We start from the raw sequence: 26,146 nt of genomic DNA on the forward strand, positions 1-26,146 counted from the left end.
CTCATGATCCTGGTGCAGCTCTTTCTGCCCGTGGGTCCTGTGCCAGTGCTTTACTAAAATCACTTTTTTGTACCTAAGACAACTCAAGAATTCTTTCTTGGCTGATGGCTTTGAATCCTGTCTTTCCTACATCATTCAGTATGCCCAGAGGGAAAGAAGCACCAAATACTGATGATGACTAGTGAATTATGGTGGAACCTGAGATAACGCCGATCTGTTTTAGTGCGAAGTTAGATGGCATAAGATAGGCTAAATTTATCCTAGGAAAACATTGCGAGCATTCACTTTGTACTAACAAACTCTGTGCCAGGCCCTGTGCTAAACCTGCATCTAGTAAAATAATTCAGTAATTTAACTCTCACAACCACCCAATAATATAATAATATTGAATTTCAAACTTGGAAGAGAACTTTCAACATCATCTGATCATCTTAGAACAAATTCTTTATTTCACACATGAAGAATTGCTATTAAAAAGAATGAAATGAGGGGTACTTGAGTGACTCAGTTGGTTAGGCATTGACTCTTGGTTTCAGCTTAGGTCATGAGCTCATCAGGGTGATGGGATCAAGCCCTACATCAAGCTCCACACTCAGAACAGAGTCTGCTCCAGATTCTGCTTCCCTCTCCCTTCCCCTCTACTCCTCCCCCAGCTTCTGCAAGCTCTCTATCAAATAAATAAATCAAATATTTAAAAAAAGAAGAATAAAATGAAAAGGTAAAAACTTCCAGTTCTAAAATAACTCATGGGAATATAATGAATATAAGGTACAATATGGTAAGCATAGTTAATAATACTGCATATGTGAAAGTTGCTAAGAGAGTTAATCTTAAAAGTTCCCATCACAAGGAAAAAGATTTGTAACTTGTAACTTGATGTGAAATAGATTTACCATGGGGATCATTTTGCAATATATACAGATCTCATGTCAGTATGTTGTACACCTGAAACAAATACAATGTTATGTCAATTATACTGTAATAAAAAAGAAATAAACAAAATGCCCCTAAAACCAAAGATGCTGACAGACAAAAGAGACCATCCTATGAACACGAGCCCCAGGTCTTTTTATTTATCACAGACATTCATGCAAAAAAAGGAAAAAATAAATAAAAAGAAAAAAAAATGAAATGAGAAGAATCAAACTCAGGTTGGACTCAGAATGGGTAGTCCAGAGTGTTTTTCCTCCATTACACTATTCCTCATGTCTGTGATTTAAATCCCAAAGATTACACAAAGATTCTGTTCCATATCCTACAACTGGGCAAAATTATTGGCATAAACCTCTCAGTAGAGAATGGGCATCAAGACATGCTTACATTGTTGTATTTTATTCAATATTGATATAATCTCTGTGGTTTATTCAAACCACAGCTGGCCAGATGCAATGTAGAGCTATCCCAAACGACAATGCACCATTGATACTAAAAACCTTCTGGTTAGATGGGGGTGCGGGAAAGAGTGCCACTGTTCCCTTATAAACTTCATAAATGCTTATCAATGAACTCTTTGTTTTTATGATTTGCAGTCATATTTGACATATTTTTCACACCAAATTTTTGTCTGGTACACATGACAGAAGGGAAATATAGCACGCCTCTGGCCCATTCTCATTTAGCCTATGTGTTACAACATCATGGTACTATCAGCCTGACTTAAAATTCTAAACAAAACTGCAAAACAGAAATGAATTTTAATTGCGAAATATTAAAAGTGATACTGTCTTATTCAAACTGGCACTTGGGCCCAGATACACAATCGCTGGCAGGAGTGAAGTTAGTGCAAAAGCTAGTTTATACTTTCTGGTTGCAGAGTTGAACAAATCCCTGTATTAAAGTTTTACAGGCAAAATGAGATTTACTTCACCACTGATTTATAAAGCGAAGTAATACCAAAGAAAGAGAGTGAAGATATAAAATTAGACAGCAAAGAGCTTGTATGAATGAAGAAACATTTTTAGAAAAACACTGAGTACAAGCGAGAGTGCACATTCTAAACTCTGGTGCTCACCACTGAGGAGTGCACAGAAGCTCTTTCAAGTTATAGGCCAGACCACAAAATAAACACATTTCATCTTCTTGGAGATTCTATTTTATTTTATTATTTTATTTTATTTTATTTTATTTTTTAAGGATTTATTTATTTATTTATTTATTTATTTATTTATTTATGATAGACAGAGAGAGAGAGAGGCAGAGACACAGGCAGAGGGAGAAGCAGGCTCTATGCCGGGAGCCTGACGTGGGACTCGATCGCGGGTCTCCAGGATCGCGCCCTGGGCCAAAGACAGGCGCTAAACCGCTGAGCCACCCAGGGATCCCGGAGATTCTATTTTAATAAACATTTTAATGATTTAACCATTATTTTTATATATTATGAACATGGATATATTATGAGGTAGAATCAAAGCTTACATGACTTTTTATAATGTAGCAGGAATTATAATGGAGGTGGGTCACTTAGTTTTCTCGGAGAATAGGTTAGTTTCCTCTGCTACAAACAGTAGGATAGTAACCAACTCTGAGAAACAGATAATGAGAATTTGCAAACTGCAGTAATACAAGTTTATGGTTTTATTATGTCTTTGGACTTCAGAGTAAAGGACTCGAATTATCCTTCGGTAGGTAAAAAAGTAGAAAAAAGCCCAGAATTATTATCTTCCTTTGAACATGAGCTGGACAATAATGTGGATAAATGATGGGAGGTTACATTCAGTTACAAAGTTGGCAGAGCATCTAAGAACCTTATATTAGAGGACAGAGGGTTGGCTGAGCCCTAGGCAACAATACTCTTAAGACACCTGTCGCGATGAGGATTTTAATCCTGCCTACTCCTACGGAATCTATGTCCTCCATTCCTCTTGGCATAGATTTGAATTGTATACTGAAACTGAGAAATAGAGAGACAGATTTAATAATCATTCCACTTAGTAAGTACAGCTGGGGCAGGTAATTAAACAGGTTTTCTCTTGCCAGCAGGCCTAAAGCAATGTAGCTCAGAGTCTCAGTCACACCACTGGACTGATGGAAAGCTAATATTAAACAGGCCTTCTCTAGGCAGGCCCACGTCAGCATTGCTGTTCTTCCTAAGAAGGAGTTATTAAGGGAGCCTTGTCAGGCCGCCGGAGGCCTGCCGGAGCTTCAGTTTTAGAAATATTGCATTTATAGGTTGAAAAATGAAAAAGGACTAGAATAATTGAAAAACTACTATCGTTATTATTGAGGTGGTTGATATCTAATAAAATATGCTCATTATGAATCTTTGATGTTATCATGGTATGAACAACTATTCAAACATCGGGGAAATAATTTCTTAATTTTTAAAATTTCTAGTTTTCTTTGCCTTATGAAGACCCAGTATTTAATTGATGTGAGACATAGTAGCCTAATTGCAAGTAGGTTGAATAGAGACAAAATACTCTTAGGGAGATGAAAATTGAACTTAGTTAAAAAGTACTTCGTTAGGAAAGGGTTTTTTGCTTGTTTGAAGATGGGAAGTCAAATCAATCATTTAAAAAATATATCAAATTATTTATTCAGTTCAGTTAATTGTTCCTATATTTATTGTTCCTGTTACAGGCTGCTATGTAGAAAACATCCCCAAATTTATTGTCTTAAAATAGCAAACACTTTGTTATATCTCAAAATTTGAGGCATCAGGAATTTGTGTAGGGCGTGGCTAGGTAATTGCTCTGCCCCACATTGTGTTGACCTGGATCAACTGGTGGTATTTGGCTGGTGGCTGGTCTGGTCCAGGGAGGACAAGACAGTGGGACAAATGGAAGTTTGGGCCTAGCTGCCTCTTTTTCCTTCTGCCTGCAGTCTCACGGTCTCCTCCCTAGGGCCATATTTAGTCATGCAATCAATGCCCACACAGAATGTACTGGATCACAACCACTGCAGTTGATGTATGCTAATGATTGTGACTGCTGATCTGAACAATACATCTTGTCCTTCTTTCTAGAGGTGTCAAAACTATAAACATTTCCCACGAATCAAACATAGAAGTTTTAACAAATATTTTTGGACAGCATGGTGACATTTAATTTTGGTCTGCTGTCTACCAAAATATCAAATCTAAGTACAATATCCTTGGACTGCTCCAATCCTACAGTTCCATATCCAAGTGGATGTGTGTATGGTTCTGGTGGTGGTAGAAAGAACAGCAGGGGCTTGGTTTCAATGGACTTTGCAATGAATTCCCAATATTATATGCTACTTGCTTGTTTTTGCGGGGAGGGAGGCAAAGGATGCGAGGGCTACAAAAGCAGTGACTCAAAGAGTGTATTTTTGACATTAAAACTTAGATATGCTTCTATTGAAGTTAGTTTTTTTTTTACGGTTTTAAAACATTTACAAAAACTCTCCTAATCAATATGAATTCAAATTTCATGCTTTATGTTAAACAGAAAACATTTGGGCAGCCATGTAATATGAGATATCTACAACTTAAACAGATGAGAACAATGCAGAAATAAACAGGATTGGAACTATTGACTGAATACTCAAAAACAGAATAAACACACAACTCTGAATCTATTACAGGAAGCTAAGTTTCAGGTATAGTCACACAGTATGAAGCATTAAAATTTATAATATATTTTTTAAAATTTAATATTTTTACTAGATAATATTTTTATGGCCAAAAATTTATAAAATGCATTAAACATTAAGTTATCAAAAAAAGGTCTTTCCCCACCTTCTGTTCCTACCACCTTTGTCCTACAGAGAATGAATATTAGCAGTTTCTTTATGCATAAACAAATATGAAGATGTGTTCTTATTTTCTTATTTTCACAAAACATCTATATTCTATATATGCTATTGTGGACCCTAATTTTTTCACTTAATAATAAAACTATATGCACACATTAAGTGCTTTTTCATTTTTTACAGTGGCATTATAGGGATGCACTGTAATTTAAACAACTTTCTATTGATGAAAATGTGCTTGTTAAGAAGACTTTTAAAAATGTAATTAGTAATCTATTGCTTATTCATTTATTTATTTATTTGAGAGAGAGAGCATCACAAGGCTGCGGGGGGCGGGAGCAAAGGGAGAGAGAGTGAGAAAAATCTTAAGCAGGTTTGATGCCCAGTGTGGAGCTTGATTCGGGGCTTGATCTCACAATCTTGACGTCATGACCTGAGCTGAAATCAAGAGTTGGTTGCTTAAGTGACTTAGCCACCCTGGTACCCCTATTGCTTATATTATTAAAAATATATATACTCATGGAAAACTTCCCAGAAGTGAAATTACTGGGCCAAAATATATATGCATTTTAGAATTTTCATAGATATTACCAAATTGCTCATCATAAAAGCTGCAAATACATACTTACTCCAGAAATATATGAAACTGGCTTCCATACAGCCTTACTGACAATGTATACTGGAATATTATTATTTTTTCCAAATCAATAGGTCAAAGCAGTGGCATTTCTGTATCATTAAGGTGTATTCTTTTATTCTCATTTAGTTTATGCTTTGCTTTTCATATATTTTTAAAAGATTTTATTTGTTCATGGAAGACGCACACAGAGAGAGAGGGGCAGAGACACAGGCAGAGACACAGGCAGAGGGAGAAGCAGGCTCCCTGCAGGGAGCCCAAAACGGGACTCGATCCAGGGCCTCCAGGATCACACCCTGGGCTGAAGCCTGCAATAAACCACTGAGTCTGCCCCCCGCCCCCATCGCGACACTGGAGCTGCCTGCTTTTCATATTTTTTTTTCCGCTTTTCATATTTTAAAGAGCATTTGCCTTCCTGTAAAATGTATGATCATATCCTTCCACCAAAGGCTATTGGGTTATTTTTCTTTCTCTTATTAATATTTCTTATTAATATTTCCAAATATTAATATTTGTATATTTGGAGAATTTATATATGGAGACACTTTAAAATTTTTTATTTTATTTTCATTATTTTTAAAAGATTACTTTATTTTACAGAGAGAGAGAGAGAGTGCACACTCCTGTATGCAGGGTGAGGAGGTATAGAGGGAGGGAGAGAGATAGAGACAGAGAGAGACAGAGAGAACATTAAGCAGACTCCACACCCAGAGCAGAGCCTCAGGTGGGACTCTATCTCTTGATCCTGAGATCATGACCTGAGCAGAAATCAAGAGTAGAATGCTGGGACGCCTGGTAGCTCAGTGGTTGAGTGTCTGCCTTCAGCTCAGGTCATGATCCCAGGGTCCTGGGATCGAGTCCCACTTCGGGATCCCTGCAGGGAGCCTGCTTCTCCCTCTGCCTGTGACTCTGCCTCTGTGTGTCTCTCATGAATAAATAAAATCTGGGAAAAAAAAAAAAGAGTAGGATGTTTAACTGACTACCCAGGGGCCCTATATTGAGATATATTTTATGTGATTTTAAAAAATACTGTGTCTTCATTTTATATTTGCATTTGACTATATTTATGATTTTTGTTTTTGGTTTTGCAGGATTTCTTTATGTTTGTGTAGTTAAACTTACCTTGTCTTTTATGATGTTTGGCATTTGAGTCATATTTGGAAAGGCTTTTTGTCCCTCTAGTCTTAGGAAGTAATTACCCCAGTTTTCTTCTGGCACATTTACGTACATTTTAAATACTTGCTCCATTTGGAATGTATCTTGGTATCTGGTGTGAGGTATGGATACAGCTTTTCTCTAGTAATTCTAATGCCATTTTTTGAATAATTGATCTTTTCCACTAACTTTATCATCTTTCAGTCTACATTTGTATAGACTTTGGAATGTTTTATTCTGGCCCATTATTCTATTTGTTTATAAACCAATTACCTCACTGTTTTAATGTTGAAGCTTAACTAATATTTATTATAAATATGTTATGAATAAATTATTATCTCATAAGATTGGTTCTTCCTGCTGACTTCCTTATTCTTTTTCAGAGTTTTGTTGAGAATTTTTGATTATTTTTCTATTTAAACATTATGATTAGTTATGATTATGATTAGTTTGCTTAATTAACACTTTCTGTATTGTATCACATTTTTAGAATAACTTACAGATGATATTGGGCATTCCTATCCAATGGCACAATACCTTATTATATTTGTTCATATCTCTGTCTTGTCCTACAATACAGTTTTCTTCAAAGACATTTTTTTTGTCATTATTATTGTTATTTTTCCCTATTTGACCTTGGTATTGTAAATAGGGTTTTTTTCCCTTTCATTATATTTTCTGATTGTTATTTGCATATATGAAGCTATGGGTTTCTGAATATTAATTTAATATCCCTTTAGCCTAATGAATTTTTGGTAATAATTTTCTAGCTCATTCTCTTGGATTCTGCATATAAACAATCCTATCTCAGCAAATAGTGGTAATTTTATAACCTCCTTCCAGAATGGTCTACCTATAATTTCTTACTCTAAATTCATTGGCTTGTGAGCTGAGATAGATTTTTTTTTTTTACCATGAATTCATTGACTTCCATTTCAGTTGCTATCACTAGGTTGAACAATATTTGATTTCTTTTTTCACCTACAAAAACAACATTTCATATAACTCAACTAAATGCTTATCCGGATAGTTGCTAAATTTTTCAAATGCTTTTTTATCATGGGTGGTGGTGACTTATAATGCTTTTATTAATAGATTTCCTAATGTTGAATCACCATTACATTTATATAATACAACTTAATCATGGTACAATTACCTTTTATTTTTGCTGTATTTTCTTTTTCAGTATATTATTTAGGATTTTTGTACTAATATTTATGTGAGATTATTCTATAGTTTGTTTTCAAAGTACAGTCTTAAGGCTTTAGTTTCAAGGTCATATTCGTTTTATAAGCTTGCTTTCTTTTTTATGCTTGGAGCAGTTTAATAGCATTTCAACAGTCTGATTGTTAAATATATGTTGGACTTCTCTTATGAAGCCCTTTAATCCTAGCGCTGTTTGGAAAGATTAATCTTTGACCATTTTTCTCTCAATTGTTTTGTGGAAATTAACCTTTACTGATTTCCTGAGTTTCAATATCAGTTTTAACAAATTATTTTTCTTAGGAAAAAAATCTGTTATCCAGGTTTCAAATTTATTTTCATAGTATTAATATAGCATTTATTAGTCATCCAATTTCTTTTATTTCTGTGAATTTTTCTTCATTATAACTTCCTATTATATATTTTCTTCTAATTGATTTTTATTAACTAGTGATTTGTATCACTTTTTTCTTCGAAGAAGTAGTTTTGGGATTTTTTGATTATTTTTGTTGTTTACATATTTTTATCTCATTAAATTCTACTTTTATTGTTATTCTTTCCTTACGGTTGCTTTCAATTTATTTTTGTACTTCTATCTGAATCAGTTCCTTAATTTATTATTTTTTTTCTTAACTGATTTAAGTATTTAGGCTGTGCTTTTTTCTCTGAACACTACTTATCTAGATTCTATATGTTCTAATATGAAATATTTTTGTTACCTTTGTGTTTTAGAAGTTTTACAATCTTGATCAATGTTTAATTTGAGAGAATTTTTCTATATCCAGATTTATAGATACATTTACTTATTTTGTTAATTTCCAATTTTACTGCATTTTTATTAGAGAATGTTGTCTTTATCACCTATGAGGGTGAATTTTATGAATAAACATGACTGGGCTATGGCCTGCCTAGATACGTGGTCAAACATTATTCTGGATGTTTCTGTGACAGTGTTTTGGGTGAAATTAACATTTAAGTCAGTGGACTGACAGTAAATTGTCCTCCACAGTATGGGTGGGTCTCATCCAATCACTGAATCTGTTGAAGACCTGAACAGAACAAAAAGACTGGCCTCCTCCAAGGAAGAGAGAATTTTCTAGCAAAATGCCTTCAGATTTTATCTGGGACATTGGTCCCTCTTGGTTTTACAGCAGACTGCCTTAGGACTTGAACCAGAATACTGGCTCTCCTGAGTCTCCAGCCTGTCTGTCTACCCTGGGGATTTGGGAACAGCCTCCAAAATCACAAGAATCAAAGCCTTAAAATCTTTCTGTATCTCTGTCTTTATGTTTCTCTCTCTCTCTCTCTCTCTCTCTCTCTCTCCACATATCCTATTGCTTCTGTTTTTCTGAAGAAGCCTAATCACCACCTAACACTTTAATTTCTTTTTTATTATCTTATTTTATGATTTCTTCCACCATCTTCTGGCATTGAGTTTTACTGTAGCCAGTCTTTTTACCCTTAGAAATATCTGGTTATTTTCCTTTGGCTGCTTTATAGTTAAACTCTGTAATCTCACTAACTTATGTCTAACTGATGAGCTAGACAGTTTACTTTGCCATATAATGTGCCTTTTTAAATACATAAATACAAAGGTCATTGCCACTAATCAACCGAAACTTGATAAAATTACTTCTCTGCATTTGTCTATCTTTTAATACATAAAATAATTGAATTTGCCAAAGAAGGTTGTTATATTAATATTTTAAAAATGCTTAATGTGGTGCTTGATATATAGTAAATGATATTGTTTATTTGATAAGCTAGTGAATAAGCCAAAATACCTTTCAGAAATGTTTTATTTTATGTGCTTAAATATTATTTGAATTTTCTTCTTAGAAAATTTGTTATTTGCCTATTTTCTTTATATATTATTTTCTCTCTAATCCTTAATCAAAAACAAAACCAAAAAGAATTATTTAGGTTTTTGTGTGTGTGTGTGTGTAAGCACAGAATTCTATGGGTTTTGGCAAATGTATACCAATGTATGACAACAATTACAGTCAAATTTTAGATCACTTTCATGACCCCCAAATTTCCCTTGTTGCTTCCAGTCAACTCCTGCTCGCACAACTGACAGTAGGCAATCTCTGATTTTTGTTGTTGTTGCTATAGTTTTACCTTTTCTAGATGTCATGTAAAGTGAAATCACATAGTATACTAGCTTTAAGCTGGCTTCTTTCATCTGTATTCTGCATATAGATTTTTCCTTTATTATTACTGAATGGCATTTCACTATACGGATATGCCACATTTTGTTTCTTCTAATCTTTGTAAATAGTTATTTCTTAGTACTTTTTGCTTGTTCTACTTGTTTCCATTTTGTATGTTCTTTGTTGGGTTTTCTGAGATGTCTCTTTCATCAAGTTTCAAATTTCATTTTTCTACAGGTGACATTTCTTTTTTTCTTACTTATTCCTGTCTTCCCCTAGTTCTTATCGGATCTTTCTCTATTGTCCCCCATCTCTGTCCTAAGTTCTTAAATTTGTCCTTTTTGACCATCCTTCATACAAGGGAAGATTTAATTCGGTTTTCTTAATTTTTAGTGATATGTTTGGGCATGTCTGTTCTGTGGAAACATTGGTCTGAAGAGAGTACATTCCCTCATTTATTTAACAAGCATATTTTGAATTCCTACGCTGTAGCAGGCACCGAGAATATACCAGCAGATAAAAACAGAATAAAATAAAAATTTTGTGAAAATAATATGCCAGACTGTGACTTGTGTTATGCAGGGAAATGCCACTCAGAGTAGAGGGATAAAGAATGTTGATGCATTTGTCACAATTTTAAATAATGTGACCGGTGATGATCACTCTTGCAAGGTGACAGTTGATTAAAATTTGAAGGAGCTAAAGGAGTGAGTGATATTGATATCTTGGGGAGAATATGCCAGGTGGAGGAAAGAACAAGAAAAGTCTTTGAGGGATGATTATGTCTTGTATGTTCTTAGAAAAGAAAGAAGGCTAGGAGACAGGAAGGTTTAGAACCCAGGGGCTATGGGGAGCAAGACCATATAGGGCCTTGTAGGTTTTTCTTAAGTTTAGCTTTTGCTGAGTGAGATGAAGAGCGAGCCCTGCAATATATGAAGTGGAAGATGAAAGAATCCTAAATACTTTTCATCTTTTTGGTTAATTTGGTGAGCTTTACCACATTTTATAGTATTTATATACTGATTCTGAGCCACATCTTCTTTTAGTACATATCATTGAATAAGTTAGATTCCTGAACTAGCTATTTATAGATGGTTCCTATGAAAGTGGAGTGTGAGAGGATCCTAGGCAGTATTCCAGACTTCACAACTTAAAGTCTCTGCTTCTGCTGCCATAGAGATAGACTGCTTCCTATCAATGTGGATCCTTTTGGGTGTCTTTGTGCACTCCCACAACATCCCACACCTTCCGTTTCCCTTCATTCTATCTGGACCAGAGGTCATGTTCTCTCCTGTTCAAGAGATGTAGAGTTTGCACTTCTGAGTGAGCCCCTCACCTTCACTGATGCTGTCAGAGAACTGCCCTACTAGGGTCTCTTGAACTCTCTGCCTCTAATGATATCTTCCTTCTTGGCTTCTGTCCATCTAAGCTTCTTCTGGCAGCCCATGCATCTAAGATGAAGACAACTTATTATAGTTGCCTCTTAATTTCCCTGAAAAATTGAAGTTACAGGGTGGTGTTCCTTTTCTTTGTTGCTTTGGTGTGATTTTCAGGAAGACAAGCAGAGAAACCCTGACTTAGGTAGTATGATGCTTACTTTTGTATGTCAACTTGGCTAGGCTATGGTGCCCAGTTGTCTGACCAATACCAGCCTATAGATATTGCTGTGAAAATATTTTTTAGATGTGGTTAACATTTAAACCAGCATACTTTGAAGAAAGCAGATTACCCTCCACAATGTAGGTGGGCCTCATCCAATCATTTGAAAGACTGAGGTTCTCTGAAGAGGAAGGAATTCTTCATTCACATTGTCTTCGGATTCAAGACTGTAACATCAATTCATGCCAGAATTTCTAACCTGCTGGACTTCTCAACAAATTTTGAACTTGCTATCCCTTACAATTGTGTGAGTTAATTCCTTAAAACATATCTCACTCTATATATGTACGTACATCCTATTCATTCTATTTCTCTGGTGAACCCTGACTAATATAGGTTGCTATATTTGTAATGGAAATTCAATAACTAATTTGATGCAATTATTGGGTAAATTTTGCACAGAGATTTAATTTAATAATTTTTATATTTACTCAGAATTTATATAAGTTTAACATTTTCAAAGATATATTGATTAGCTCACATATAATTCCATAGGACATTTTTGGGAATAGTAGTTTAACAGGTCAGGTAATTCTGTATTTTATTCTGACACCCTGCTATATTTGGGAAGTGTGGTATTAATGCAGAAGAGTCAAAGAGCTAATGTTTTAAGGGGTTAATAAATGGGAAACCATGTCTGTTAGACATCAGTGACTGGGTTGGTAGATCACAGCCTAAAGATGGAGTTCATGTCATCTTTGAGAGAAGAGAAGAACATTCTAAGTCTCTTTCCTTTGAACACACCTGTTATTTTGAAAGGCATTCTTCAATTACAATACACATTTGTAACCAAAAATATATCAGAGATATAGTTTAAAATTCATGACCGTAAATATTATGGATATATAGTGATGTCATATATTCTAGTTCTCTATTTAAAAATATTTCTTGGGCATTCCTGTTAGGGTCTTTAGAGCAGACTTGGGGTAGAGGGGGCTTAAATTTCAATCCAGGTTCAGAAAAGTACAAGGGTCATGGGTAAAATATCCAAATCATAATCAGTAAAAACGTAATTGAGTATACATTTTTAAATTGTCATTGTTCTATGTGATTTCACATTTGTGTTACCAGTACATGCTAAGGCTGTATGCTAAATAAATATATTAAACAACAGTTTTTTATTGACAAGCTTTCTATTTATATAAAAAGCTATAGAGAGTAGCTTTTGAAAACACAACTTGAATAACTACAACTTAGAGAATTATCTCCTTTAATATCCAATGTGAGATACAGAACTTAATGTAAAGTTAATTTACCCTATTGGAGCACAATCATTTGTAGCATATATGATAAACAGATTTTCCAAAGGGTCTGGGCAATCAGAATTACCAGACATTTATCAATGATCAGAATTACCCCACTGGCTTGTTCTTTGAAAGAAAGAACACTTTCTTACATGTTTCCATAGGGCACATTGCTTTGGGAAGTTTCATATTCTTTAATATGTGCCATGTTTTATAATTATCAATGGCCAGCCAAATCATTTGCACAGTGTTAGGTTGCCTTACATTTTCATTATATTTATTCATAAAATTATTGGTAGTGATTAAGAGTGTCTATGTTCTCCTACTTTAAAAATTGATAAGGAATTTAAACTGAAGATAAACAGACATAAGTACTAAAGATTCTTAGCAATATGTTTCTTACTTGATAGTTTGTTGTAAAATGTTCAAAACCAAACACACTTACCACATAGATGATGTTACATTGTATGGACTACTGGTCACCCACACGAAAAGGGCATCCTATAAAGATGAAATGGAGGAAATAAGGAAATAAGCATAAATGATCCTACGGGTGATTAGACAAATATTCAGATATTAGACTAAGATTTCTAATATGATGGAACAAATTTCAAAGGGATCTTTGTTGTATACTATGTGAGATTTGGCCAAAGATTTTCTAGTCCTTCATTTTGTTCTCTACTCCTAACAGAGGAATCTTGTTGAGAGAGTTTCCATTTGGAAAAAAATTCCTCAAGATGTTCCTTCAATTCAGATTCATGAGCCAGAAAGTTTGTCAACATTTAATTGTGCCATAAAGAATATATAATGGGGAGATCCCCGGGTGGCTCAGCAGTTTAGTGCCTGCCTTTAGTCCAGGGCTCGTGATCCTCGAGTCCTGGGATCGAGTCCCACGTCAGGCTCCCTGCATGGGCCTGCTTCTCCCTCTGCCTGTCTCTCATGAATAAATAAATAAAATCTTAAAAAAAAGAATACATAATGGATTTTAATATCAGTTTTGGCCTGCTTAAGTGTGTAGCCAACAAAATGTTTTATTTTTGTTAGCTCTGCTCTGGTCTTTATGTGCCCCAGGTTGCTTTCATCCTTTGATGTTTTGCTCAGATATCTCTCCTTGCTCCAGAGAAGACACTCTGGTTTTTCAAAGGTGTTTATGTTTACATATGCCAGAGGCTCTCAAACCTGGTAGATCAGAATTTACCAGGCCACATTTTAACAGTGCCAAGATCCCAGTCAAGGAGATTCTCATTTATTAGTGGAGTGGGCATGCCCTGAAAATGGGCACAGCTAGTAGTTATGATAACCATAACTTGTGCTTACGCTTATCACGAAGTTCAGTCTTTATCAAAACTATTGTTTCTAATGGTAAGAAAATGATCTGTAAAATATGGTATTGCTCAATACTAGAAATGACCATGTAAAAGAATGGTGTTCTGAGTTTCTCCAAGCGCTGTTCTTCAGTTTGGTTCTCTTTTCTTCTGTTCAGCACCATGACGCTCCCTCACTAGGCTGATCAACAACTCTGCCATCCCTCCTATCTCTGCCATCCCTCTACCCCCCAGCAGCAGCTCAGTGTGTTTACTGCTTAATCACTTCGTGCCCAACAACACGTGGGCTCTACGGAATGGGGCTTGTAATGAGATGATAGAGCTCTACTTGATTATCATTCACTACAGCAGCCCAATACATGATTTTTCTAATTATCTCCCCTGTGGTGGACATTAGCCCCTGTTTGGTTTTCAATTATAACATCTATATGTCTTAGTCCCCAAACATTCCTAGAGGATATACTATCAGGATAACCTCGGAGAGGTTAGTCAGAGTGCCAGGAAAGTGACTTCCTTTGATGACTCCCTTTTCCTTTCACGATTAAGTTGGACTACTGTCAGCAGAGGGGTTAGAAGGAAGAAAGGTGAATCAGGTGCATTTGTTTTTCAATGAAATACTACTTTTCAGAATTTCTCCCAGATCATTACACAAAGTAAATGCTATGTTAATTTCCCTTATGTGTTTTCTCAGATACATAAGCATCATTCCTTTTCACTGCAGGAATGTTCTAAATGATCTTCTTTATTTTCTGTAAGCACTAAAATTATGATTTTAAAAAAAGTTTTGTTAAGTGTTTTAGGTACATCATTCCTTAGGATCTGAATCAGACCTGACTATAATAATATTATGTTTAAAATACTTGATGTTATTGAAGCTCTTTCAGGAAGTCTTCAATTAAACATTGGTCAATATATATTTTGCAATTTTACAGACACTAGTATATATCATTTTTACTATTTTACAGTTTTCCTGACAAACCTGTAACAGAGAAAGTGATTTCCTAAAAAATGTTGAATTTGGCAAAATATTAATATTCTTCTCTTGCTCTCTGTCCCCAAAGGAGATACTATGGAGTCATTTTGTTTGAGTGTCAGGTTTTATTGACGATCTTAGTCAGAATCATTTATATTTTGCAGTTCCCCTGCACATGTCATTAATAGAGAACTGCTTCCTTGCTTGCATGAATGTTTGATTTCTTTTTCCAGTTAAATAGTGATCCAAATGCAAAATCTAATGCTTAGGGTAATCATGTGAATTTATGACCATCACTTGGATGCTGGGCTTTCAGAAATGAAATTGAATAGATCATATTTCTCCATAAATGTAGGTTTTACAGCTGAGATAGATCTAATATTGATAATCTCTTTATTTAACTGTTTTAAAATGCCATATGTGACTGAAAGCAACAGAATGGAAATAACTATGTTTATAGCAAATAGAACAGGAAATGAAAGCAAGATATGGAGAAAGCTTCTTACTGAAGTAGGCGTCATATTTGTGCCATAGTGCAGCAGCATTAAGGGCAGCAATCAGCAGGTTGAAGAAAGGGATTGGGGTGCACTCAAATGTAGGATGAGAAAATTAAAATGGAAAAATATGACAGCTATTTTCAGATGCTCAGAATCTCTCAGATGGGATAACTTGATGATTAAATTAAAGCCGACTTAAAATCAAGGAAAATACCTGTTGATTTATTTCCATAATTTTGTATGGGACAAAGTACATCTATTAGATCACCTTTTCCCCCCAATATCTGCCATTGTCAGATCTGTATTATTGTAAAAACAATGGCTTGAGGTACAACAAAATTTCAATTTAAGTGACTTTACTTCTGACTTTGCCTTTTTCTTAGTCTATATCTATTCATTTATCCCACATGATCATTTGCAAGTGAAATCAGTTAAGGGAAGTGCTTTGGATTGAACTGTGTTCCCTGAAATTCATATGTCGAAGTCCCAACCTCAAATACTACTATATTCAAGATGAGAATTTTTAGGTGGTAATTAAGTGTCGGGTCATAATAAGATGAGATTGGTGGGCCTTATAAGAAGAGGGAAAGAGAGAGATCTCTCTCCCTCTCCACCATGTGAGAACATGGTGAGAAGACGGCCATTGCAAGCCAGGAAGAGAGCCTGTATCACAATCTGGCCAGGTTGGCGCCCTGTTATTAGACTTTCCAGATTCTAGGGCTGTAAGAAAATAAATTTTTGTTGTTTAAACCACATAGTCTATTATTTTTTTTTAATGGCAATCTCACCAGATTAAGACAGAAAGCATATTCATCCCAAACATACATGCTTCAACGTGGATGGAACTGGAGGGTATTATGTTGAGTGAAATAAGTCAATTGGAGAAGGAAAATCATCATACAATTTCATGATGGGATAATTATTTACTTTATCATTTAGTTTCCTGTTTCTTTAGTACTTCCAGTGTTTTAACAGTCATGGTAGTGACAGGTCCACATAGAGGTTTTCTTTTTTTCTCTTTAATTTTTTTAAATTCAATTTGCCAACATAGAGTATAGCACCCAGTACTCATCCCATCAAGCACCCTCCTCAGTGCCCATCACCCAGTTATCCCATCCCCCCATGACCTCCCCTTCCACAACCCTTTGTTTCTCAGAGTTAGGAGTCTCTCATGGTTTGTCTCCCTCTCTAATTTTTCCCACTGGTTTCCCTCCTTTTCCTTATAATCCCTTTCACTCTTTCTTATATTACCCATATGAGTGAGATCATATTATGATTGTCCTCCAATTGACTTATTTCACTCAGCATAATACCCTCCAGTTCCATCCATGTTGAAGCAAATTGTGGCTGTTCATCCTTTCTGATGGCTGAGGAATATTCCATTATATACATCCATTCATCTGGTGAAGGGCATCATGGCTCCTTCCACAGTTTGGCTTTTATGGACATGGCTGCTATGAACATTGGGGAGTAGGTGTCCTGGCTTTTCACTACATCTGTATCTTTGGGGTAAATACCCAATAGTGCAATTCCTGGGTCATAGGGGAGCTCTATTTTTAACTCTTTGAGTAACCTCCACAGTTTTCCAGAGTGGCTGCACCAGCTTGCATTCCCATCAACAGTGCAGGAGGGTTCCCCTTTCTCCACATCCTCTCTAACATCAGTTGTTTCCCGTCTTGTTAATTTTCCCCATTCTCACTGGGGTGAGGTGGGATCTCATTGTGGTTTGGATTTGTGTTTCCCTGACGGCAAGTGATGCGGAACATTTTCTCATGTGCTTGTTGGCCACGTGTAGGTCTTCTTTGGAGAAATGTCTGTTCATGTCTTCTGCCCATTTCATGATTGGATTGTTTGTTTCTTGGGGGTTAAGTTTAATAAGTTCTTTATAGATCTTGGATACTAGCCCTTTATCTGATAGGTCATTTGCAAATATCTTCTCCCATTTTGTAGGTTGTCTTTTAGTTTTGTTGACTGTTTCTTTTGCTGTGCAGAAACTTTTTATCCTGATTAACTCCCAATAGTTCATTTTTGCTTTTGTTTCCCTTGCCTTCATAGATGTGTCTTGCAAGAAGTTACTGTGACCAAGTTCAAAAAGGGTGTTCCCTATTTTCTCCTCCAGGATTTTGATGGATTCTTATCCCACATTTAGATCTTTCAACCATTTTGAGCATATCTTTCTGTCTGGTGTAAGAGAATGGTCCAGTTTCATTCTTCTGCACAAGGCTGTACATTTTCCCAGCACCATTTATTGAAAAGACTGTCCTTTTTCCAGTGGATAGTCTTTCCTGCTTTGTCGAATATTAGTTGACTATAGAGTTGAGGGCCCATCTCTGGGTTCTCTATTTTGTCCCATGGATCTATGTGTCTGTTTTTGTGCCAGTACCATACTGTCTTGATGATCAGAGCTTTGTAGTACAGCTTGAAACCCGGCATTGTGATGCCCCTGGCTCTGGCTTTTCTTTTTTAATATTTCTCTGGGTATTCTGGATCTTTTCTGATTCCATGCAAATCTTAAGATTATTTGTTCCAAATCTGTGAAGAAAGTCCATGATATTTTAATAGGGATTGCGCTGAATCTGTAAATTGCCCCACGTAGTATAGACAGTTTCATAATATTTATTCTTCCAATCCATGGGCATGGAATGTTTTCCCATCTCTTTGTGTCTTCTTCAATTTCTTCAGAAGTATTCTGCAGTTTTCAGAGTATAGATTCTTTACCTCTTTGGTTAGGTTTATTCCTAGGTATCTTATTTATTTATTTTTTTTTGGTATCTTATTTTTTTTTTAAGATTTTATTTATTTATGAGAGAGAGAGAGAGAGAAAGACAGGCAGAGGGAGAAGCAGGCTCCATGCAGGGAGCCCGATGTGGGACTCGATCCCAAGACTCCAGGATCATGCCCTGGGCGGAAGGCAGGCGCCAAACCACTGAGCCACCCAGAGATCCCTGTATCTTATGTTTTTGAGTGAAATTGTAAATGAGATTGATTCCTTAATTTCTCTTTCTTCAGTCTCATTGTTAGTGTGCAGATGCCACTGATTTCTGTGATTAATTTTGTATCCTGCTACATTGCTGAAGTCCTGTCTGAGTTCTAGCAATCTTGGGGTGGAGTATTTTGGGTTTTCCATACACAGTATCATGTCATCTGCAAAGTGTGAGAGCTTTACTTCTTTGCCGATTCCAATGCCTTTATTTTTGTTTTCTGATTGCTGAGGCTAGGACTTCTAGTACCATGTTGAACAACTGTAGTAAAAGTGGATATTTCTGTTGTGTTCCTGATCTTAGAGCAAAGTCTTTCAGTTTTTCCAATTCGGAATGACATTCGCTGTAGTCTTTTCATAAATGGTTTTTATGGTATTGAGGAATGTTCCCTCTATCCCTACACTTTGAAGAGTTTTGATCAGGAATGGAGGCTGTATTTTGTCAAATGCTTTCTCTGCATCTATTGAGAGGATCATATGGTTCTTGTTTTTTCTCTTGCTGAAGTGATCTATCATGTTGATTGTTCTATGAGTGTTGAACCAGCCTTACATCTTGGGGATAAATCCCACTTGGTCATGTGAAATAATCCTCTTAATGTACTGTTGGATCTATTGGCTAGCATCTCAGTGAGAATTTTTGCATCCATGTTCATCAGGGACACTGGTCTGTAATTCTCCTTTTTGGTGGGGTCTTTGTCTGGTTTTGGAATCAAGGTAATGTTGGCCTCATAGAAAGAGTTTGGAAGAATTCCCTCCCTTTCTATTCTTTGAAACAGCTTTAGTAGAATACATATTGTTTCTTCTTTAAATGTTTGGTAGAATTCCCCTGGGAAGCCATCTGGCCCTGGACTTTTGTGTCTTGGGAAGTTTTTGATGACTGCTTCAATTTCCTTGCTGGTTATGGGTCTGTTCAGATTTTCTCTTTCTTCGTGCTTCACTTTTGGTCATTTATATATCTCTAGGAATGCATCTGTTTCTTCCAAATTGCCTAATTTGTTGGCATATAGTTGCTCATAATACATTTTAAAAATCATTTGCGTTTCCTTGGTATTGGTTGTGATCTCTCTTTCATTCATGATTTTATTGAGTCTTTTTTCTTCTTAATAACGCTGGCTAGGGGTTTATTTATCTTATTAATTCTTTCAATGAACCACTCCTGGTTTTGTTGATCTGTTCTACAGTTCTTCTGGTCTCTATCTCATTGAGTTCTGCTCTAATCTTTATTATCTCTCTTCTTTTGCTTGGTGTAGGTTTTACTTGCTTTTCTTTCTTCAATGCCTTTAGGTGCAAGGTTAACTTGTGTATTTGAGGTTTTTCCAATTTTTTTTTTTTTTGACGGAGGCTTGTATTGTGATGTATTTCCCTCTTAGGACCCCTTTTGCTGTATTTCAAAGATTTTGAATGGTATCTTCATTTTCATTAGTTTCCATGAATCTTTTTAATTCTTCTCTAATTTCCTGGTTGACCCATTCATCTTTTAGTAGGATGCTCTTTAACCTCCACGTGTTTGAGTTTCTTCCAAATTTCTTCTTGTGATTGAGTTCAGGTTTCAAAGCATTATGGTCTGAAAATATGCAGGGCACAATCCCAATCTTTTGTATTGGTCTATTCTGGAGAAAGTTCCATGTGCACTTGAGAAGAATGTGAATTCAGTTGCATTAGGATGGAATGTTCTGCATATATCTGTGAAATCCATCTGGTCCAGTGTATCATTCAAGGCCCTTGTTTCTTTGGTGATGTTTTTCTTAGAAAATCTGTCTTTTGCTGAGAGTGCTGTGTTGAAGTCTCCTACTATTAATGTATTATTAGCTATGTATCTCTTTACTTTGGTTATTAATTGACTGATGTGCCTGGCTGCTCCCATATTAGGGGCATAAATATTCATAATTGTTAGGTCTTCTTGTTGGACAGATCGTTTAAGTATCATATAGTGTCCCTCCTCATCTCCTACTACAGTCTTTCATATAAACTCTAATATATCTGATAAGTGAGGATTGCTACCCCAGTGTTCTTTTGAGGACGATTTGAATGGTAAATGGTTCTCCATCCCTTCATTTTCGGTCTGGAGGTGTCATTAAAATGAGCCAACAATAATTTTACAATTGTTCTTCTGAATTGTATCTCTGACAGGGTATTTAAATACACGTCCAGCAATTCTGTGGCAGACTGTTACTTGCAGTTCTTTCTTTTGTGGTGAATTATTCCTTCTAGTAATTTTGTCCAGTGCAGATGGATGTATGAATGGGCTGAATAAAAAAATATCAACCATGACCTAAGTAAAATACACCGTAGATGATTCTGAAGAAGTCAGAGACCAGAATATAAAAGAAAAAGAAGAACAGAACAAAATAAAACAAAAGGACCACTACAGTGAAAAACAAATTTTAAAACAAAATAGTAAGATTAAAAAAAACAAAAACAAAATAAAATAAAAAGGAGGGGGGTGGTGAGGAAGTAGTGGTGGAGAGAGAATATAGTCTCCCTCAGGAGATCTAGAGGATCTTGCCTCTTGGTTCTTAGTGTATTTTGTTCTGTATGCTGGAAGACGCTCAACTACAAATTTATATAAACCAGCAGAACTTATACAGAGACCGAACATCGACCACAAAAGCAGAAACAAGTAAAAAGAGGGGGGCAGAATGGGAAGGAAGAGAGAATATAGTCTCACAGAATGAACCAACATGGTGTTCCATTTGGTTTTGGGTATATTTTGGTCCATGTGTTAGAAGGTACTAACTTCCACCATTATAAAACAAAATGAGGGCAGCCTGGGTGGCTCAGTGGTTTAGCACTGCTTTCAGCCCAGGGCCTGATCCTGGAGACTCAGGATAAAGTCCCACATCGGGCTTCCTGCATGGAGCTTGCTTCTCTCTCTGCCTCTGTCTCTGCCTCTCCCTCTCTCTCTCCCTCTCTGTGTTTCTCATGAATAAATAAATAAATAAATAAATAATAAAAAAAAAACCAAAATTAGACAGAAAAAACAAAAGACAAAAACCCGTAACTCATATATCCACCAAAATTAAATTGAGTAAGTTGAAAGGAATCCGAAAATGAAGAATATATCCAAGACATGTAATTTGAGAAATATGAAAGTCAAAAAGGAAAAGGATTACAAATGAAGAGTTGGCAAAATATTGTAGTTAAGGCAGGAAAAGAGAAAAAATATTGGAAAATTTTAACTTGAAATATAAACAAATCACAATGAAGAAAATCTCTAATTCTATACACTATTTTCCCTCAGTCCTGGAGCTTTCCAGTGCTGCTTGGTCAGTAAACTTTCTTTTCCCTTTTTTCCCTTGTTCTTCCAGCAGTTCTTCTGGGGGAGGGGTCTGCTGTGCTGATTCTCAGGTGTCTGTGCCTGGGCCGAGATGCCCTGGCTCTTGCCAGATGAAAGGTGAAAAGAAGAAGAAAAAAAAATAATAGCAGCGGCCAAACCTCCAGCTCTGGAGCCCAGAGCTCCCTGCCAGTACCCAACTGCACCTCCCAGTCCACACTGGCCTACATGTTCTGGGGCAGGCACGGGTGCACTGATCTGCACAAACTGAAAAGTGCCCAGCGGGAGGAGAGTTCTCACTCTCCTGTGCCCTCCCGGGGTCCACTTCTCCTGAAGGGAACACGGGACAACAGCTTCTGTCCCTTGACAGGCTCTAGGGTAAAGGGAGCTCCAGTGAGGGCCCACATAACCTGCGGGCTTCTCCCAAATGCCCTGGAGGGTTGTGGCCCTCCAGCCCTTTACCGGCATCTGACCGTGGTCTGTGGTGAGCTTTCTCCCAGGTGCCCCTATTGTGTCTCTGGGACTTTGAGGCTTCACTGCCCCTCCTGCGATTCTATTTCCCTGAACACTTTTCAGTCAGGGAGGACTCAGGTGTGGATTTTCACTTGTCGCAGCTCTGCTTTCAGGTGGGTTTGCCTGGCTTGCTGGGACTCCCCTCCCTCGTCTTTTTTCTTCGCCTTCCTACCTGGTCAGAGCAATTGCTTTTCTCTCTGTAGCATTCCAGCTGTTCTCTCTTTACATCTCAGGTTGAATTAGTAGGTTTTCAGAATGTTTTGAAAGTTATCTAGGTGAGTCTGTGGGACCAGGTGAATTGGGGACCCCTACTCTCCTGCCATCTTGCCTGTTCTCCACCAACAGTGTCTCCCACATACAGGTTTTCCAAAGACAGTATTCAGTAGGCATGTGCTCCCTGTTTTGCATTCATTTGTCAAGTGTCTTAGAATACAGGGTGATTCCGTGGTTAAAAACAAATAGGCAAACATGAAAGTTCTGTGTGAACTCTCAACAATGTCAATTAGAATCAAATTAAGTTACTTGAGGGAATATTAGGCATAACATATATAGATGCAAAAAAATTTTGTATTTTATTCTATAGATTTTAAATCCTCTAGTTATTCAAATTGTAACTCAAGTCCCAGAATATTTTTTTTATGTCTGGCATCTGCAGGAGTCTCATTTATATAGGAAAAAGGCAGGGATTTCTCTGAGCTAGAATTTGGGAAGGAAAGTTATTATTTACCAAATCTGTACAAATAAAGAATAGATTTTTATTCTCCAGATTGAATTTTGGAGGTATAAAATTCACAATAAAGCTAACTATTACTTTTTTTTCCCCCTGAGGTATGCCTGTAATTTATTTTTTAGGTTCCTCTGCAGGATTAAAAAGTTTTTTTCAGGAGGACCTGGCTGACTCAGTCTAAACAGCATGCAATTCTGGATCTCAGGGTGGTGTGTAGGCAGCCCCAGTGGCACAGCAGTTTAGCGCCGCCTGCAGCCTGGAGTGTGATCCTGGAGATCAGGGTGGTGTGTTCAAGCCCCCTTAGGACATGAAGTATTTTTCACAGGCATTATCATGCTCCCTCCTATTGGTCTTCTTTTCCATGTACTCATTCTTCAAGCATTTTCACATCTCTGGATCAAGATCATTGCAATGACCTCAAAATTTCAGAATGCTGTGATTTTTGTGGCATTCCTTAAGCAAGACATTGCAATCTTCAGTGAGCAGGTAAGGAGGTAAGTCAGGATAAATCTTTAGGAGAAGGTAATGGAGCACTGCAGAGCATCCCCAATCGCGGCCACACCTAGAGGACTGAAGCCACAGGAACCAGCCAAGAGTCCCCATCCAAAGGCTGGCAGACTGGGCCCTGGAGTCAGGCCAGTTTACAGTGGCAAAGACTCTCTTCCCTCCTCAGCTCAACCACTACAGTTTTTAAACAATTATAGATCCCACAGAAAATGGACAAAGAAAAAAGTATGTGAAAATATACGATAAAAAAAGAAACTACCTGCTTTTAAATCACAACATAAAAAAGTAAAATCATTTTAAAATAAAATCTAACCTTTTCAAGTTCTGTCACATTAGTATTTATTTCCCATATTTATACACAGATTTATGCCTTATATATTTTAAGTACCTACTATATGCCAATCACCTCGTTAGACTTTTGGCATAAAAGGAATACAAAGATGGCATCCCTGTCTTTATGATTTCTTATGCAAAAAGACCAATAACTCTGAAATCCAGTAAGTTGGAAATTTGGACTTAAGAGAGCCACACAGATACTGCTATGAAATTCACTCAGTTGTAGTTTGCACAATTGAGTTCTTTAAGTATATTGCCTGTTATGAAAGTCAGAAAGCAGATATTTCATTTAACTGAAAATATGTAAGATTATTAATGGCTCCAAAGTGAAACGAACTTAAGACGTGACTCATTCAGATTTTGCCTCTTAAAAACACCAGTAAAGGAAACTACACAATATAAATTGTTGGAGCAGAACTTTTCCAAAGTGACTACGCTTTTTTGCCTCTAGAGATGACCTTTTCCTAATAGATTCATTAACAGGTTTAAACACAGAGGGAAGCTAGAAGGGATGGAGAAACATAGCTGTTTATTCTCCTCTTCACCACTTTCTCTCTTTTTTTTCTTCTGTAGATTATAGGCTAGATTTCTGGGATTTGCTTTTCCACTAGGTCATGGTACAATACATGTGGCAGTTATTATGAGGATGGTACAGAGGTTCAGGATAGGCACTGAATCCTACTTCACAACTTCCTGATTGTTTTGGTCAACTGACGTATCTTTTGTAGAGGTGGATATTAAAAAGCATTTCATTTATGTAAAGTTGGTAAGAAAGAAGAGAATTTGGGAAATAGATGTCCTGGGTTCTGGTCTTCCCTTTGGTATTATCTATTTGGCCTGGGGGAAACTCAGTTCATCTTATTCCTCATCTGTAATTAATGCATCTGGACTATAGTAATGATAGGCTGTACTTTCTTCACTCTTCTCTTTTCCCCCATTTTTCAAGAGCAGTTACAATGAGCCAGCCCTCATAGTTCAGTTTAAGGTTTATAGCAAGTTAGAGAGATTCATTTTGCACTGTGTGGAAGTAGTCAGCTGGTATATCATTGTTCATTTAGCTCCCCAGTTGGTAAGGCATTGCAGTTTACAAATCCTTGAGGAATTTGCTAGAAATAACATCTTAGATATCAGATGTAAAATAAAAGATGTTAGAACTTCAAACATTCCTTATGGTCTGTCTTATGGTTGACTCTGGTATTTGGGTTGTCTTTCTCCATAAGAATTATTTAGAACTCTGTTTTCATTTTTACTCTTCAACTGTCTCATTTAAGTTGGCTAAAATCTCTATAAAATGGTCATAAGGTGGATCTTTGATGCTATTTTTATCACCATTATTTCACCTCGCCAGCCCCCACCCCTTTGCTTATATTCGGTATAGAGATGACTGGATTCTGAGAGAGAATTTATTCATTATTTTTAAAGGTTAGAATTTACTTCATTGTTTTTCTTCCCTCATATTAGGAAATTACAAAGAACAGACCATAGTGGACAGCTCTGGTTTCTTTGATATTCAAAATTTAAAATTGAGGTGACAAGAAAATTATTTTGTGTGTATATTTTAATGCTACTGCATAATTAATGCATCCTAGTGAAAAAGGAATATAAAACATGTACATTAGAATATTCAACTAATGCATTGTGGTAGAAACCAAGCTTTCAATAATTATTTTCTTTGTGAAAGAGAAAGAAAAGAAATCCAAGCATTACTACTATTGAATTATAAAACAACAAACTATCTCTTTCTCTGTGGCTTTCATCCATATAATTTACAGTGCAAATGCAATTTTTGGTACACAAATGCTTCTATATTGAGAGCTTTGTGGAAAATAGAATGCCTAGTTCCAATTTTCTTGCCAAACAAAGAAAACAAAATCCTTCCCCATCTTCTGTATTATGTGAGTGCCAATAACGCCTCTTTGATGGTAGCTTTGTGTTGTATTGTGTTTTTGCTTTTAATTAAGATATATTGGGTAAAATAGTGCTTCATTGTATTGTACAAAATACTAAAGCATGGGCTAATTACAGCCTTCAATGGGATTCAGTATAGACCTCATGTTACTGTCTCATGCCCATTTTTTAGTGTTTAGCAAAGTATTCTGATGTTACATTTTCTCCTGGGGTTTTCTTTTTAGTTTCTCTCCATCCAAATGAAAAGCAATGACCCCTACGTAAAATGTTAATTAAATGGCTACCTCACTTGTTATAAAGTTTTTATTTAAAAATATTCTTACATTTTGGATGCCAAAACTC

The sequence above is a fragment of the Canis lupus genome, chromosome 3, assembly GCF_003254725.2.
Source record: "Canis lupus dingo isolate Sandy chromosome 3, ASM325472v2, whole genome shotgun sequence".
NCBI lineage: Eukaryota > Metazoa > Chordata > Mammalia > Carnivora > Canidae > Canis > Canis lupus.